Source organism: Lagenorhynchus albirostris, chromosome X (assembly GCF_949774975.1).
Source record: "Lagenorhynchus albirostris chromosome X, mLagAlb1.1, whole genome shotgun sequence".
In the NCBI taxonomy this organism is placed as follows: domain Eukaryota; kingdom Metazoa; phylum Chordata; class Mammalia; order Artiodactyla; family Delphinidae; genus Lagenorhynchus; species Lagenorhynchus albirostris.
The window spans coordinates 42,241,843-42,259,852 of NC_083116.1; the positions used below are offsets into that span (position 1 = coordinate 42,241,843).

General features: G+C 48.7%; 1 protein-coding gene, 1 long non-coding RNA gene and 1 pseudogene across 2 annotated transcripts in view; all 3 read left to right on the top strand.

Moving 5' to 3' along the window:
• The window catches only part of LOC132512915 (uncharacterized), a 42,512-nt gene extending 36,260 nt beyond the window's left edge, over nucleotides 1–6,252 (top strand). The window contains exon 3 of the long non-coding RNA XR_009538397.1: nucleotides 6,128–6,252. This is a non-coding gene — a long non-coding RNA (uncharacterized LOC132512915). The remainder of the gene's footprint in view (nucleotides 1–6,127) is intronic.
• LOC132512911 (nuclear RNA export factor 3-like) overlaps nucleotides 1–18,010 on the top strand; it is a 482,492-nt gene that overhangs the window by 201,920 nt on the left and 262,562 nt on the right. The gene's annotated exons all lie outside the window — the stretch shown is intronic.
• LOC132512912 (nuclear RNA export factor 2-like) lies at nucleotides 6,588–13,409 on the top strand (annotated as a pseudogene).

An 18,010-nucleotide genomic window follows, 5' to 3' on the forward strand; every position in this document is an offset into this window, starting at 1 on the left:
GCAGACTCCTAAACCCTGCCCATCATGTGGGTTCATCCTGTCATGTGGCCCTCACTAGCTAGTGGCATGTGGAAGCCTCAGCCCTCCAAGTCACACAGGTGACCTGCTTCTGAGAGTCGTATGGATGCTATGGTCGGTCACATATCCCCCTTGGTCACACATCAGGCTCAGCCATCTCTATCTCGTGAAGATTGCTGGCTACCAGAATCTTCAGATCCCTGAGTCAACATGGATGTGGCCGCTACCATCACATGGCAGGCAAAGCGCCTGCCGTCATGTGAACACCACACCTACCCTTCGGCTGTTGGTTGTGTATATTTTACGGTCATGGGACATGCTGTGGTCTCCTGAGGCTCAGTTCTCTCGGTCACAGTTCACGATTGAGGGCTCCTGAACCCTGAGGTCACCTGCATCCTTCTACTCTGTGGCCTCCGCCAGCCAAGCCCCTGGAAGTCAGGTAGGGCCCCACAGCGGCGCGTTGCGTTACGTTACGTTACGTAGGTCACGCAGTCACGTGACGCCATAAGGTCGCGACCGAGGGGGCGCCCTTTCAGCGTGTGGAGAGCCTGCCGAATGGTCGGTAGCTCGGCTTAGCCTTCTGAGGAGTCAGACCGAGAGGTGAAGAAGACCTTTAGAATTAAGGTACTTGTCCTGGCTGAGGGGGAACTTTGATGAGGCTCTGGCTCCAATGCCAACCTTTCCACCGGCTTTCATATTCTGCCACAGTAGGCGGTAGACGGTAGGCGGTAGTCGGGTAGGAGGGGCGCCCGCCGGTACTAGAGGTTTACTCAGAATTGGCGGGACAGCGGGCGGCAGGCATTCATGGGCTGCTCTCGGCAGCTAGGCTCGGGAAACTGGGTGGACCCCTCCCTTCCCCCTTCCTTCCCAACCCCCACATTAAAGCCCTACTCTTATCTCTCTTCCATATTCGTATTCACTGCCTGCCATGTGATGGCGTCCTCTGCGCTCCTCAGACCACGTTTGTTATTAGGGACACCAGAGAACTCCTAGATGCCAGTTCGTATCGATGATTTCAAATCTGATCTGAATTTCTGTCTCTTAATTTGTTCTGTAGAGAGAGGCAAGGAGAAAGACTTTGTTTAATTTGATATTTTTTCAGTAAAAGTGTGAAAGTAGCCAGCACCTTAAGGTTCAGAATTTGTTTTCTGTATTTGCTTTGCGGATCAGTAGCTTTTTGAAGTGTGTGGGGGTTGGGATGCCATAATCTTTTCCTGCTTGGACTCTCTAAACGGCTTAAATTAGTCCAGACAGACACTATTGGCTTCTGATTTTCCTCCTTATTTTCTAACCATTCCTTGTTACATTCCTTAAAAGCTCTCCCCTTTCCTTCGTGTGGGAAAAAACAGTGAATTTATTTAAGAAAACCATATTAAGTAAAATTATATATGATACATTTCATAAAAATCACATAGATGGTACTTAATGAGTAAAATGCAGCAAGTAAAAGATGGTGTTTACATTTGTGAGGGATTTAAATATTGTTTGAGAGATGGTTAAGGGGATGATATATATATTTTGTATTATATAATAGCCATTTCTTTCCTCTCATTTCAGCACTTTCAGGTTTGCTCTACAAGACACTATGTCTGAGAGACAGCAACAACAAAAATGTTTTTATCCATTGAAGAAATATGGGACATACAAAAATGAAGGTACAAAGGATTTCTATATTGTCATATTTTTAAGATAATATGCCACTTGAATCTCAAAGAATAGGGTAGTGTCTTAGCTTGTTCAGGCTGCTGTAGTAGAACACCATGGACCGGGTGGATTACAAATTACAAAAATTTATTCTTCACGGTTCTGGAGTCTGTGAAGTCCAAAATCAAGGCACCAGTAGGTTCAGTGTCTGGTGAGAGCCTGCTTCCTGGTTCATAAAGGGCTGTCTTCATGCTGTATCCTCACATGGCAGAAAGGGCAAGTGAGCTCTCTGGGTCCTCTTTTGTAAAGGCACTAAACCCATTCATGACGGCACCTCCCTCATGACCTAATCACCTACCAAAGACTTTACCTGCAAATACTGTCACCTTGGAGACTAGGTTGGTACATAAACATTCAGTCTGTAGCAGGTAGTTTCCTCAAGCTATATGGGAAAGGAACATTTTTCCACAGACCACTGGAAGTACTAGTGTTCCTCAGGAAACATTTTGGGAAAGCCTGTTCAAAGTAAATCTCTTCTGCCGCATTAATACCTTGTACCTTTGTTTACTAAGAAGAATGTATGCTTACTAATAATTAAAATCTGTTCTTCTCATTAAAAACTACTTATTGCTAACTCATTTTATCTTATGTCATTAGTCATTCTCTCTTTTGCCTAATCTTTCCACTTTTTCATTCTTTACATATAACCTCAATTTATGTTTCTGATATCATGACGGCAAGAAATAAGTGCATAAGTGCTAGTCATTAGGAAGTCTTAAAAATAAAATAAAATGCCCCACTCTTGAAAAGATGATACAACTTACCCATAAGGATGAGTGGATGAAATAGCTCTCATTTTATACCAATTTTCCACACTTTTCAAAACTAGTTTGTTACTATTATTTAATCATTATAGCTGCCATTTTTTGAGTTCCTGTTTTATGTCAAGCACTGTGGCAACCTTGTCATACCAGTTTTCTCATGTAATCCTCAGAAAAATCCTGAGAGGATGTTATTTTAATTTACAGATAAGATACAAGAATCAAGATAGGCTAGATTATGCTGTGGTAATAGACAGTCCCCGTATCTCAGGGGCTTATTCCTCACTTCGACTACATGTCCATGGCAGGTGCATGCCCCTCACAGGATGGTGGACTTTGGGGGTCTGAGCCATTCTTACTGGAATGACTTGGAGACCCAAACTGACAGAGCAGCCATCATCTAGAAAGTTGTCAGTCTCTGTGCCTGAGGGGAAGAGGACCCTGCAAGGTCTCAATCCAACAAGCATATGTTCTGGCCCAGAAATAGCACATGTCACTCACAACCCATTAGCCAGAACCAGTCACATACACAGCCCTGCCCAAACAAAGGAGGTCAAGAAGTACAGCTCTTCCAGGTCGCCGGAACAGGGACAAATGGAAACACATGGCAAACAGCACTACCGCATGATGGAAGTGAGGCTCAGAGAGGTAAAATACTCGCCGAAAATCACATACGCAGTAAGTGACAGAGCTTCACTGGATTATTCTATCAAATACTTGACAAGTCGATGTCTGAGATTGCTTGTGTCTGAATCACCTTGATGAGGGAGGTCTCTAGCCCTGTTCAGGCACCCGACGTAGTTGGTCAGCCGGGGGACTGCGTAGCTGTTATATAGCTCCCTTTTACGCTTTCCCCTCGGCAACGTTACTTCGGAAGGAAAGTGGGTTCTTGCAAATGACTCTGACTCTTTCTATACACCGTACGTAGACCACATGCCCTTGCTGCTCCCTTTAAAATGTGAATTTTTCCCTTTCATTGCTGGATTTTCCTGAAAGTGAGTTGGTTGCCCGGCATTCTCCAAAGGTCACCAGTAAGGTTCCTCTTTCTTGTTGTTATTGTTGATGAGTGTCATTATGAACTCCTGGCTTTTGAACATGTTGGTGGGCTTCAAACCATCGTTATGTGGTGTTGAGCAGAGGAGTGAAATGATTTGATTTGCTCTCTGCTGCTGGGTTGAAAAGAGACAGGTAAGGGAGCCAGGATGAAAGCAGAGGGGCCAGCTGGACAGCAGTACAGTCCAGGAGGTAGCTGTTGGTATCTTGGCCAGGGTGGTGGTAATGAAGGTGGTGAGAAGTGGCTGGCTTCTGGACATACTTTGAGAGAGGGGCCGAGAGAATCTCCTGACCAGTTGGATGTGGAGTGTGGGAGAAAGAGAGCACGCCAGGCCCCCTCCGAGGTTTGGGGACTGAGCAAGTGGCATTTGTGGGTCAAATGCCCTATCTGTGTTTCCTTTCACTTCCAGTGCCACACAGGGAAAGTCCCAAGGTTGTGAGTAGCAGGATTGCCCTGACAGCGGGCCACACAGGGAAAGCAAGGGCTCCCCAGAGGAGTTCATCTGAGGCCTGGTCGTAATCAGTCCATCGTGGAGTGATCAGCAGTGGGCGGATCTTTACTCATAAGCGTGCCCTGAGACAACATGGAATAGTTAATGTACAAAAGGCACAGCACACAAACCTAGTGGACTTTAAGTATTACAACCCAAAGGAAGCTGGTTTGTAACAGTGTAATTACCATAATCCTCCCTCCCCACAAGCCACTAGTATGATTATCTGCTGGTTCACTGTTTCAGTGGAATGCGTTAAAAATAAAATACCCTTAGTGAATCCACCCATGGGAGAGAGAATTGACACGATCTTATTTCTGGAGGTGCGGAAAAACTTGCAAATCTTTTCCCATGGTGAATTAGATATGCTGGAGGGGAGAACTTCTGGGTGGAGGGGTGAACAGCAACACAACTGCTAGGAGTGAATACAAGGTGAGGTATACCCAGGACACTTTCTAAGCGTGGCTGTAGCTTCAGTATCCAGTACAGTAGATGTCAGAGTAAAGAAAATGAACAAGAGCCAAAGAGAGGCCTTACAGAATGATGAAAGGATCAGGACACCAGGGAGACATAAAGTTCCTAAATGTGTACACACCAAACAACAGAGCCTCAAAGTACACGAAGGAAAAACTGGTGGAGCTGAAAGGAGAAAGAGCCAGATCTGTATTTATAGTGGGGTCCTTCCACACCCACCTCCCCCTTAGCAAGTGACAGAATTACTAGAGAGAAAATCAGCAAGGATATAGGAGACCTGAATAACACAGTAAACTAATGAGATCTGCATGACATAAATAGAACAGTCTGCCCAACAACAGCAGAGTACAGTTTTTTCCCCCGAGGGTCTCTGTAACATTCACCAAGTTAGACGATCTCCTCGACCATCAGACAAACCTCAATAAATTCAGAAGGAATTGAGGGACTTCCCTGGTGGTGCAGTGGTTAAGAATCCGCCTGCCAGTGAAGGGAACACAGGTTCAAGCCCTGGTCAGGAAGATCCCACATGCCGCGGAGCAGCTAAGCCCATGCGCCTCAACTATTGATTCTGCGCTCTAGAGCCCGTGTGCCACAACTACTGAGCCCACGTGCCACAACTACTGAAGTCCGCGCACCTAGAGCCCAAGCTCCGCAACAAGAGAAGCCGCCGCAACGGGAAGCCCGTGCGCCACAACGAAGAGTAACACCGCTCGCTGCAAGTAGAGAAAGCCCGTGTGCAGCAACGAAGACCCAACGCAGCCATAAATAAAGAAATAAAATTATTTAAAAAAAAAAAGAAGAATTGAAATCCCGCAGAGTGTGTTTCCTGACCACGATGGAATCAAATTAAAAACCAGTAATAGAAAGCAAAAAGAAGAATCCCTAAACACTGGGAAATGGTGGCTGACACATCATTCCAGGTTATCATTCACACCCTTGTTATAGAAGGGCTGAAGTTAGGAAGAGTTGCCTGCTGAGCTGAAAGGCATTTCAGGCTGGCCCAATAGAGAGGTCACTCTGGATCTTTCAAACAGAGTATTGTTCAGGGCAAGGCTGGAAGGAGGGAGACAGTTCAGGAGGCTGTTACCTCAGTGCCACCTGACATTAAAGCTCCAAGTGCACTGGCAAAGGAAGTCCAGCTAGCTTGCTGGTTGTTAGTGGAATCGGTATGGTGGCTCATTGGATTTGGGAAGCACGAGAGAGGTATTGGTGTGGTTGCTGGAAAGTCCTGAGAGAAAGCAAGATTCGGGTGCCTTCCTGGTATCTATATGACTGGTGTCCAGTCTAACCCATGGACGCATACACCTCTGTTCTTTATCAGTCCTGCTCCACTGTTTTAAAAGTTTCAGCGCAGTTGTCCTCTCCTCCCTCCTCCCTCTTTGTCCTCCTTGTCGTCCTCTTCCTCATCCTGCTCCTCCTCGATTCTTCCCCTGATAGTGCCATCTGTCGGATAAGGCTGTCCTCTCTGCACAGGCAGAAGAGTGCCCTTTCTGAGGCTTGTGGGACTGGTCCCTTAGGCCACGTTGGCACGTGGCCTGCCCTACCATGCTGTTAGCCTAAGACATGGTACGTGGTAAGTGGACCACAGATGTGTCTGCAAACTTGTATTTTTGTTCCTCTTTTCAGAGTACAGTGATGGTGGTAGACCACCTCAAGGAAGAAAGAAAGGTTGGAGTTCTTTCCCAGGTAATTCTGGCGAGAGGAGCCCTCATTATGAACGCGATGGGTGTGAGCCTCAGCCTTCAAACCTCCAGGAGGATGATGGAAACGTGGTGAAGAGGGATGTCCAGGAGGACCCCCAAGTAAGACAGTAAGTGGCCAGGCAGCTGGGTTTGTACACAGCAGCCCCTGGGACTATGCACCTCTCTCACTCTCCGTGGACTTGTTTTTCTTCTCTCACTGCAAAACTGAAGCATGCTAGAAGTGAAATAATGGTTGAGCAATCCTAATTGTAGAGCTGGTGTCAAAGAGGCGAGGGTGTACAGAAGACTTTCTTAGCACTTATGGCCACTCACCGTCCTTCTCTCCACATCCCCCCTGCAGCTCTCCTTGTACCATCCGAGGCAACAAGAGAGGAGTGAGATGGCAAAGTGAAGGCCACATGCATACTACTGTGTGGAGAAACAGAAAACCTCTGGAGAGGGAAATGGGGAAGAACACACAAGATGGAACTCCAGGGAGCTGGTTCAGGGTCACAGTGAGTATCCTGTAAAATGTACGGAATGTGCAGGAGAGAAAAGCCAGGGGGAGCTGTGTTGGTCTCATGTAGAGATGCTGGTTTCTTTCACTGGGGACAGTTTGTAATCTGTCCTTTTTATTACCAGGAGTTAACAGTCTTGTTCATCTAAGGGCAGGTTCAGAGAAGCAATGTACAGGGAGCAGGCTGACCGTGAGGAGAACGGAGGAGCCTGTCTCAAAGCAAAGATGGAAACTACTGCCAAGGATATGGAGCGACTCCACATTGGAGGTCTCAGCTTGGCAAGCTGAGTGTGGGAGACAGAGGGTCGAGCCTCTGGAGACCTTGTCTGAGGGGCAAGCAGTGTGTGCGCTGGGTAGGATCTCCTGGAAATTGATAAAAGGAAGATCATCTCTGACACCTTGATTATGTGGAAGAGAGTTTGACTGGAGAGAAAGAGTATTTAGGAAATCCATATTACGCACACCCATAAGAAATCATGCCAGTGGACCCTTCTTTACAAGCCCTTTCAAGCTCAGTAGAAGGCCGGGAAAGAACAGGAAAAGGTTCTTCCTGCAGCCTAAATTCCCTGTTGTCTGTCCTCTCTCCCATTGCTTCTTTTCATCCTTAGATTCCTTATGGGATAAAGTATGACAAGACATGGCTAATGAAGTCAATCCAGAGCCATTGCAGTGTCCCCTTCACTCCAGTGGACGTAAGAGAGGATGCCGAAGCCAGACGCGTGGGCACAGGGAAGGGGGAGAGAGAGAGACCTGGTTCAGCAGGGTCTGTTGGCTTCTGAAACTATTGCTGTTGCATTCAATCCCTATAGTTCCACTTTATGCAAAATGGGGCTCGGTTCTTTGTCCAGGAAGCTAGCACTGCCTCTGCACTGATGGATGTCAGCTACAAGATTCGTGACGAGGAGAGCCGAAAGGTGTGTGTCGAGGGCGTTACGTGTACCTCGTCCTGAGGAAGGAGTACAGGCCAGGGGCTGGTTGTCTTCTTTGGAACTAGAGTTCCTGGTGCTTACCCCACCTCTTCTTCCTGCAGATACCTGTCTTTGTCAGCCCCTCCGCTGTTCCCTACTCTGTGCGGGATAAGTTGAAGCCAGAAGAAATGGAGCAGCTAAAGGTAATGGAGACTCACGGCGAGTAGTGTACCAGCGCTCAGACCCACCTCTCCTTCCTCCAGACCCCCGTCCCGCTCGCCCCCGATTTCCCTGCCACCACCACAGCCTCAGAGCGGCTCTCTCCATCTCTCTCTCCGCAGCTGACCTTGAGCAAACGATTTGATGTCTCCCAGCAAGCTCTCGACCTCCAGAGGCTCCGCCTTGACCCAGGTACGGCTGACAGCAGTAATTCTAGGGCGGGTGAGGGCAGAGGGGTCTTCCTGGAGGGAGACTTAGGGATGGTAACGTGGGGAGGGGCTGGTGCTGGCCCCACACCCCACTCAGCCATCCTATTCCCTCCCCTCTCCTTCCTGAAGACTTGGTGGGCTGTGATATTGATATATTTCTGAATCGAAGAAGCTGCATGGCTGCCACCCTGCAGGTCATCGAAAAGTATTTCCCTGAGGTGAGGCTGTAGGCCCAGTGCTGGTATTAGGGTAGGGGGTGGAAGAGATGGGGTGGAGGGCAGATTTGTCTCCAAGGTCCTAGATAGTAACCTTCACTCTACCTCTTCTTGCCCCAAAGCTGTTGTCCTTGAACTTGAGCAGCAACAAACTGTACCAGCTGGATGGCCTGTCTGACATTATACAGATGGCCCCCACGGTCAAGATCCTGAACCTCTCCAAAAATGAGGTGAGAAGAGGGAGCCAGGTCAAAGTTGGGTTGAGAGTGGGGGGGGCATGTTATTGGCCATCAGAGTGATGACAGGAGGCAGGTGAAGGTACCTGTGTGGGAGGGAGGGGTCTGGGGGTGCAGGGATCCAGATGTCCCTCTTTCCCTGGGATTCCTTTTCCCACTTCTGCGCCATATTTCTCAGCTGACGTCTGTGTGGGAGTTGAGCAAGATGCAAGGGCTGAAGCTTGAAGAGCTGTGGCTGCAAGGGAACCCATTGTGTGACACCTTCCCAGACCAGTCCACCTATGTAAGGTCAGTGTGAACACCCTGTCACCCTTCTTGGTGACCTTCACCCATGGGAGCCTAGACTATCTGTGACAGTGCCCCTTTGCCAAAGGTGGCAGCCCTGGTCTTCTGGGAGGATCACAGGCCCCACCTTCTGCTTTCTCTGTGCCTATCACTGGTGAGGAGTTTCCTTCCCCTGACCTGCTCACCTCTGCAGGCGCTCTGGGGTCTGTTTCCAGCTCTCTGCACCCAGCTATATTCCAGCAAGGCCTCCCAAGAGTGTGCCCCAGGAAGCAGGGCTTCTCCTCCTCACCAGGACCAGGAACGACCAGCCTTGATCCAGATGCTGGCGCCCTGGACTGAGAAGGGTCCTCCAGTCCAGGGCCTCTTGCTGAGAGAAGCCTGCCTTCTTCGTGCTGAGATGGGGTTTGCCTCCCCCGTTCTGAGAGGGGCCCTCTTCCCCTTCCTCCAAAGGGATCCCCCCTCCTCTCCCAGGTTGACATGGGGGCTTTCCTGCGCCATGCTGAGGGCTGAGGCCATGGGTGGCTGCTGTCATGACATCCATTCTGCTGGCCCAGTGCCAGGAGCTGGACCCTCCTTGGGAAAAAGCAGGGCTCCCTGAGTCAGGGGCCAGACGTGGGCCCCCGCCAGTGATCAGAGGGCTTCCTGAGGCAGGAGTGGAAGGCAGAGGGCAGAGGTGGTAGAGGAGACCGAAGGACAGGCCTCTGAGGGGCACTTCCCATCCCTCCCTGCACACGTCACATCATCCCGCCTGGTCCTTCACAGGAGCCCTGGGCAGCCTGAGACAGGTATGATTCCTCAGATAAAGAACCAACTCAGAGAGGTGCAGGGGTCATCGGGAGAGAAGACGGTGATCATCAGAGGGGGCCACGGATCCTCAGCCCCATACTGAGCTGGGACCTGACCCTTTCCTCCTTCTGGGGAAGATCTGCCCCCATGGCTGCTCGGTTTCCCATGCCCAAGTCTGGCTGAGTTCACACAGGTGACAAAGTTTCAGCCAGCATCCAGTGGGCCCCCAGCCCAACATGTGCATATTTTCCCTTCCTACCTGGTGTGTCTGGGCGATTCTGGGGCAGGTGAAGAGCCGCAACAAGTGTGCCGTTTCCCCTTTCTTCTCTCTTCTTCCCGGACCCCGACCACGGGAGAGCTTCTTTCCCTTCCCTTTGTTGTCTCTCTCTCCCCTGTCTCTGTGCCCCTATGTCTCTCTCATCTCTCCCTTCCTACCTTCACTCCCTTTCTGTCTTCATCCCCTCCATCTCCCTCCCTGAGCCCCACCTCACTCACCTTGCTGGCCCAGCATCCTGGGCCATCCCTGGGGGGTGTCGGGGTCTTGCCAGAGTGCTGGACCCCCAGTGAGGTAGCAGAGCCCCGGGCTCCCACTCCATCCGCTCTTCTCCCCACAGCCTTCAGTGGGGCCCTGGAGGAAGGGAGGGAGGAGAAGGAAGCCCTGCAGCACGGGTTTGAAATGCTGGTCCCTGTGGCACTGGAGAAGGGAGTCCGAGTAGTCTGGGTGGGAGCTACCTAGGCGAAGGAGAGGAAGGGAGGCAGGGAAGGAATATTAAAGTGAAGGTACTGAGAGAGATGAGGAGACAGTGCCTTTCAGACAGTAAGATGACAGATGCTCAGTGCTCAACAGGCAAGTGGACTGAAAACCCTTAAAATCAGGAGCAGAGGTGGGCAAAGGGTGCTGCTGGATTGGCCAGAACACACTGATCTCTGTTTATGGTATTACTGTTTTAACTCAAAGGAAGCATTGCAACCTTGAACTATCAACCACCTCGTCTCTATTTTTGGTTTTGGACAGGGCCATCAGAGAATGTTTCCCGAAGTTGTTACGCCTGGTAAGTGCCTACGTAAATCATTGTCTCTTACGAATGTCGGTGGCCTCTGCACCTGCCCTCAAGCCCTTTGGGTCTTGCCTAGATCACATATTAGCATCAGAACCTTAACCATTTTGGGGGACATGGACTCCTGAAAATGACGTGGATATACTTGCTGGAAAAATGCCCATAAATACACACACGCACACACACAAGTTGAATATAACACTAGAGACTTCCAGGACCTCATGATGAAGACATCCACTGTAAGCTTTCCCATGGAATTTCCAGGGCCCTTTCACACCTGACCTCTGACCCTCACCCTCCTGGGCCCATCCTTTTCCCGGATCATCCAGGGCCACTCCCCTGGTCTCCACTCCTGACTTCCTCTTCCCTTCTCCAGGATGGCCAGGAGTTACCGTCACCAGTGACCATTGACGTTGACACTCCCTACATAGTAAAGCCCTGCAAGGTGAGGAAAAGGATCAAACAACATTTGGGGTGTTGCAGGGAGGCTTTATCTACTGCATAGTCTCAAGTGCCATTTGATTCCAGGGAAGCTACTTTGGATCTGATGAGCTGAAGAGCCTAGTCCTGCAATTCCTGAAGCAGTAAGTACCTCAGGGAAGCTGAGCAAGGGAGGGAGGGCTAGGACAGGTGAGGCCACCTGAGCACAGGTCTGCTCAGGGGAGTTTTCAAGTCTCATTTGAGGTCCAGACCACAGAGATAGACTGTCTTCATTGCTCCTCCTTAGGTACTACTTGATCCATGACTATGGAGACAGACAGGTTCTCGCGGGTGCTTATCACGAGGAGGCCTGCTTCTCCCTGATGATTCCCTTCCACCCCGAGGACCCAGCCCCGTGAGTATGACAGTACAGCCTCTGCTCCCGGGCCATGTGGCCCCCCAGCAGACACAGGCCAGCTCCTGCAAACACCCACCACCCACTGTTGCTCTTTGTCTCCTAGAAGCAGCTTGTGCAAGTATTTCAAGGACAGCAGGAATATGAAGAAGCTCAAGGACCCCTGTGAGTGTGTGATGGGAAGACCGGGTGGGAAAGGGCGGTGAAGGGGTCAATCATAGGGCCCAGGGCATGGCAGCCCCTGACCTTCGCTCGCTTCCCCTCCCCTCACAGACCTGCAGGTCCAGCTGCTGAAGCACACAAAACGTGTCATTGTGCACACTCTCTGTGTGTTGCCCAAGACTCAGCATGCCTTCAGCTCCTTCGTGGTGGACACGTGGTTCCAGACGGTGAGCGCCTGCTTCCTCCCCCGGGTGGGCCCAGGAAGCCGCAGGTGGGTGGGAGGTGGAGGTGGTGACTGGACGCCTGGGCTCTTCCCTTTCAGGAAACGATGCTCTGCTTCTCCGTCAGTGGGGTGTTCAAGGCAGGTGAGTGTGTGTAGACCCCCAGCGCAGATGCCCCACTGCTGCCTCCCCCTGGCCAGGCTCACTCCCAGAACCACCTAGCTTCCCTGACCCCTTCCCTTCCTTTCCCTTCCCTTCCCTTCCCTTCCCTGCATTCCACCCCTCCCCTCCCCACTTGCCCTCCCCCACCTCCCCTCCCCTCCTCTCCCCTCCCCTTCCCCACTGTGTTCTCCTGCCCTCAGGCTTCCCACAGACAACCCAGGTCTGAGCTGTGTCCATGCCTGTCTGCCCTGCACACCCTGGGCGTTGGGGACACAGGCTGTGGATTTTGGTGGCTCTCATCCCAGATCCTTACTCTGAGAACTTGGGCCATTACTGAACCTCTCGGTTTCCTCATTTGCAAAACAGGGTAGTAGTATCCACCTCTTGGGCGGCTGTGAAAAATGCACCCCGTGAACTTGTGTGGTGGTCGTCAGGGGTCCTGTCACTGGGTGCAGACTGCTCCTATAGTTGCCCTCCCCATTCCCGACACCCTGGCCCCCGTGAACAATTGCCCTCTCAGCATGAGTGTCCAGTCACACCCTGACTGGGGACCGCCATGTGAGCGTGTACAGCACGTGTGGCTCTAAGGGGTACTGTTGTTTGTTTGCTGTTGAAGTGGAAGGAAGTTCTCAGGGCTGTGTGCGTGCCTTCACCCGGACCTTCATCGCTACCCCTGCCCGCTACGCCAGGTGAGAGCCCTGTTGTGGGTGGGAATGCCCATCCCCACCTGGGCTCAGGGGCGTGGGAATGTGGTGGCAAAGACCTTAGGTTTACTCGGCATTGTGGAAAGCCAGCAGGGAGATCCCAGGAGCAGTGTAGCCTAGTGGTTAGGAAGAGCGTGGGCTCTGGAATCGGCCTATGGGTTCTCTCCTTGAAACAACACTCACTCGCTGTGTTATCTTGGTCAAGTCACATGACCTCTGTGTGACTCAGTGTCTTCTTCCGAGAATGGGCATCAGAGCGTCCAGCCCTTGGGCTGTGGTAAAGGGTAAATGCGAAATTGCCCGTGGGTTGGGGATAAACCTATAAATCGAGTGAAGGTGGTAGACAGTCTCTCCAAAGGTGGGCTCTGTGGGGAGGGGCAGAGGTACCAGTCAAGGAACCTGGGAGACAGAGACAGGAGGGACGTGGAAGGAATCTGGTTGCTGAGTGCCAGTGGGAGCTGAGTCAGTATTGGGGGTGTGGGTGTCCATCCACCAGTTGTCTGAGGGCCCATTTTTCCTTCAGTCTGTGCATCGTGAATGACGAGCTGTTTGTGAGGGATGCCGACCCCAGTGAGACCCAGAGTGTGTTCTCCATCCCACTGCCTACACCCACCTCCAGCTCCATGCACCCCTCTCCCAGCAGCAGCAGGACATCATGCAGGCATCCTCCACCCCATCTGAGATGAACCTCTAGTGGTCTCAGAAATGAGTGCTGGGGTTGCATGGGGATAGGAGGGAGCTGGGAGGAGTAGAGGAGTGATTAATGGGAACTTGAAGGTAATTTGTTTTCCTTGTTTATTTCAGTCATTTTTAATCTGAACATTTCATCTGTGGTACATATAAAGCTACCTAGTTATTTTGAGCAGCCTTGTATTATTTTTATTAATTTCATGGATGCTGCTTCTGTATTAACAGACAGTTGGGTGTTCAGGAGTGTGCATGAGGTTCATTCCACTGTATATGTCACAGTACATGTGGAGGGGAAAAAATCATTACCCCAAAACATACCTCCCAGAGGTAACCGTTGAATGTTTTCACCTTCATCATATCTTCCTGTAAGTTTGCTTATGTAGGTGTTTACATATTTATTAAGCACGTTTATATATTTCTATATTTATCTACAGAAAATGAGATCTCATCATGAGAGAGAGAGAGAGAGAAGGAAATAGAGAGACTGAGACAATGAGAAAGAGAGGCTTGTGGCTGAATGGGGAAGAGGGGTCCAAGGAGGGATTATTTAATCTTTAGTGCCTTGAGACTTGAGCAAGTTAACAGCTAATGTGAAGGAGCCATCTCAGCTCATTTGTAACTCTTAAATTTGCCCATATATTAATTTTCCTTCTTATCTTATTTCTACTACAGAGCTAATGAGACACCTCAAATGGAATAGTATAAATTTTAAGCCCAATATATATTTAGTTATTAGTGAATGGAAGAAGGGACAATTGTATTTCAATGAAATGGTAGTACTTTTTAGGTTTTTGTCTCACAGGGAGGCAGCACATGGTTGAAACTGTGGTGTGACGTGGCTGGATGACGCATGATCTGAGGACCCCTGCACTGTTGAATGGGAGACAGGTCTAGAATTTTCCTATAAACGTATTAACATACAGAGCAGTCCAGGAGCAGCAGTTAGGCAAACACTACGGCTTGCTGCCCTGGTGCCATCTCTCACTGAGCTCACCAGGTGAGTCAAAGGCAAGCCTGTCTTCCCAGCGTGGGGAACTGGGTTAGGGTCTGCTCAGAGGCACGATGTTGGGCAGCTCTTAGGAGCTTCTGAGTCTCCCAAGAAGCTAGAGATCCTTCTGTCTTTAAAACTTTGAACTCAAGGCATACCAGAGAGAGATTTGCTTCCTTCATAAAGATATCTATATTCTCATTAGGAGAAACAATGAGAAACACCTTTCCATAATGCCTGCCTTAGCCCCAGGTTTTCTCATTCACCCGTCAGGACAGCTCTGTGTTAAAGATGAGTCCCATTTCACAGATGACAAACTCCTCCTCATATAGCTTCTATCACCTATCCAGGTAAGTGGGAGTTTGGGAATGAGGTTCCATCCCTCGCCCTCTCTAGAGGACAGTGGAGCAGCCTCCCTTTTAGACAGTGGGTTTCTAGGCCTGGAGAAATGGTCCTTTTGTTCTCCCCTGATATAACAGGCCCAAGGGGTACTCCCTCAAAACCCCTATTGAAGAATTTGATAGTGCACATACATGTGCACATGCATTCATTAACTTGGAAAAGCATTCATTGTGCTCAATTTCATGGGGGAGGTAAAGTAAAACCAAATGGAATTGACAGCATATCTCCGTGTGTGTGTGTGTTTGTGTGTGTGTATCGACGGGCTGTGTATAGGAAATGTTTAAAGTCATTAGTGATAAAAGTACAATATGTCAGGTAAAAACGTGGAGATGACATACCTCTGAGAGGCAGGCACTTCCTTCTTTACCTCAGAGTCCCCCTTCCTTAGTGTGCAGGACAACTTTTTTTTTAACATCTTTATTGGAGTATAATTGCTTTACAACTTTGTGTTAGTTTCTGCTGTATAACAAAGTGAATCCAGAGTGTGTGTGTGTGTGTGTGTATATATATATATATATATATATATATATATATGTATATATATATATCCCTATATCGCCTCCCTCTTGCGTCTCCCTCCCATCCTCCCTAACCCATCCCTCTAGGTGGTCACCAAGCACCGAGCTGATCTCCCTGTGCTATGCAGCTGCTTCCCACTAGCTGTCTGTTTTACATTTGGTAGTGTATATAAGTCCTTGCCACTCTCGCACTTCGTCCCAGCTTACCCTTCCCTTCCCCGTGTCCTCAAGTCCATTCTCTACATCTGCGTCTTTATTCCTGTCCTGCCCCTAGGTTCTTCAGAACCGCTTTTGGTTTTTAGATTCCATATACATGTGTTAGCATACGGTATTTGTTTTTCTCTTTCTGACTTACTTCACTCTGTATGAGAGACTCTAGGTCCATCCACCTCACTACAAATAACTCAATTTCATTTCTTTTTATGGCTGAGTAAATATTCCATTGTATATATGTGTCACATCTTCTTTATCCATTCATTTGTCAGTGGCCACGTAGGTTGCTTCCATGTCCTGGCTATTGTAAATAGTGTTGCAGTGAACATTGTGCTACCTGACTCTTTTTGAATTATGGTTTTCTCAGGGTATATGCCCAGTAGTGGGATTGCTGTGTCATAACCCTCTTGCACTGTTGGTGGGAATGTAAGTTGTTCAGGACAACCTTTGAGGACTGAGGAAGGTAGAGTATCTTTTGTATGAGGAGAAAGCCCTTCAAGGGTCAGGTGTGGAAGTTTCCACGGGGTACCTATTCCGATACCCAGAAGACAAGAGCAGGGAGATGGCAATGGAGAGGCAGCTCTGGTGGTCTTCAGTGGGGAGGGAGCTAATAAGGGTATAGTCCTTCATCTGGGCACCTCCCTGGCAGCCCCCAGGTCGCCACTGTTTGCAGCTGAGAACCAGGAGTGCTGTTGGGTAAGAACCTTCCCTGAGTCATGAAAGGGTGGGCACAGGGCCTGGCACCCAGAGAGAGCCCAGGGCTTGTCTGCTTACTTCACCTCCATTCTCTGTCTTCACTTCCTATATTCTCCAGCCTCAGTTGGGTTCGTCCCTAACTTTGTGCTAATCACCACTCCTACCATTCACACTTGGCTGGGTGGTAAGAAAAATAATAATACTCATAAAACTGAAAGAATAAACCCACAATAGTAATAAAAGATAGCAACAATTATAGCACACATATTAGATGAATTACTTGCTCAAGATAAGTCAACCAGCCAGTAATGGTTCCCAGTATCAAATCCTGGTCTTCTGACCAAAAAGGCCCCACCCCTAACCCCTGTTTCTATATTGAGTGTACTTCTATGTTAGGACTCGGGCTGACACAGGGAAAGAGACTCAACCCAGGTCCTGTGGTCAGTTGATGGCTCTGGAACTGGACATACGTTTGATGACTTCTGTCTAGCTGACCTGTTCCTGTTCTTTGCTCTTCTGTGCTAATCCTTCTTCCTGGGGCTCAATAAGAAATTGCCTCTGGTCAAACTAGAATGAAAAAAAAGAGACAAGAAAGCATGAGGAAAAAGGAAATGATGAGATGGCACCAAAGTTCACTTCTTGCTGCTACATTTCCAGATGCTGTTTCAAATCTATTTTATAGGACAGAGGAGGCAAGGTGGGCCAGGAGTAATATATCTCAAAGTCCTATTGCCTGCCAGACATTCTTTGAGGTTTTCTCCTTTTCTTCTTACAAGTCTAGAAGTAGGCGCCCTTAGTCCCATTTTACAGAGGGCCAACCTCAGACTCACAGAATGTGTAAATTTTCCAGGGTCACATGTCTACACTTTGCCCTCTACACAGATCAAGCAAGCAGCCTCCTGTTTTAGATGATAGAATTCCAGGGCTTAAAAGACTGATAGTGGAAACCTCGCCTGATGTGGAATCTGGGCTGTGTCATGCTCCCCATTGGACTTGAAGATGATGGTAGGGATGAAATCCTACTCCGTGGGCCAAGAGGACTGGGTGTGGGGGCCACAATGACTAGCTGATTCTTGAGGTGCTGAACTGGACCCAGAAAGCAGCACAAGCTGTTGCCCTTTGGAAAGAGAACCTGAATGGTAGGATATTAACATGTACACAACTACTATATGAAAGGGGTTTTACATTTTATCTCATTTAATCCTAAACTCTCTTCAAGACCAATAGGTACTTATAAATGATCAGAATCAGAATTTTTTGTGTGTATTTTTTAAAATTGAAGTACAGTTGATTTACAATATTGTGTTAGTTTCAGGTGCACAGCAAAGTGATTCGGATATCAGATTATTTCCCATTATATGTTATTAAAAGACATTGAATACAATTCCCCATACTTTATTACCATAACTCATTGTTACTTATCTATTTTATGTATAGTAGCTTGTATCTGTCAGTCTCATACTCCTAATTTGTCCCGCCTCCCTCCTTCTCCCCTTTGCTAACCATAAGTTTGTTTTCTATGTCTGTGAGACTGTTTCTGTTTTGTATATAGATTCATTTGTATTATTTGTTAGATTCCACATATAAGTGATATCATATAATATTTGTCTTTCTCTGTCTGACTTACTTCAGTAAGTATAATATTCTCTAAGTCCAACTATGTTGTTGCAAATGGCTGCGTAATAGTCCAGTGTGTGTGTATGTGTGTGTGTGTGTGTGTGTGTGTGTGTGTGTGTGTATGAGTTTTCATTTCTTTCTGGATATATACCCAGGAGTGGGATTGCTGGATCCTATGGCAGCTCT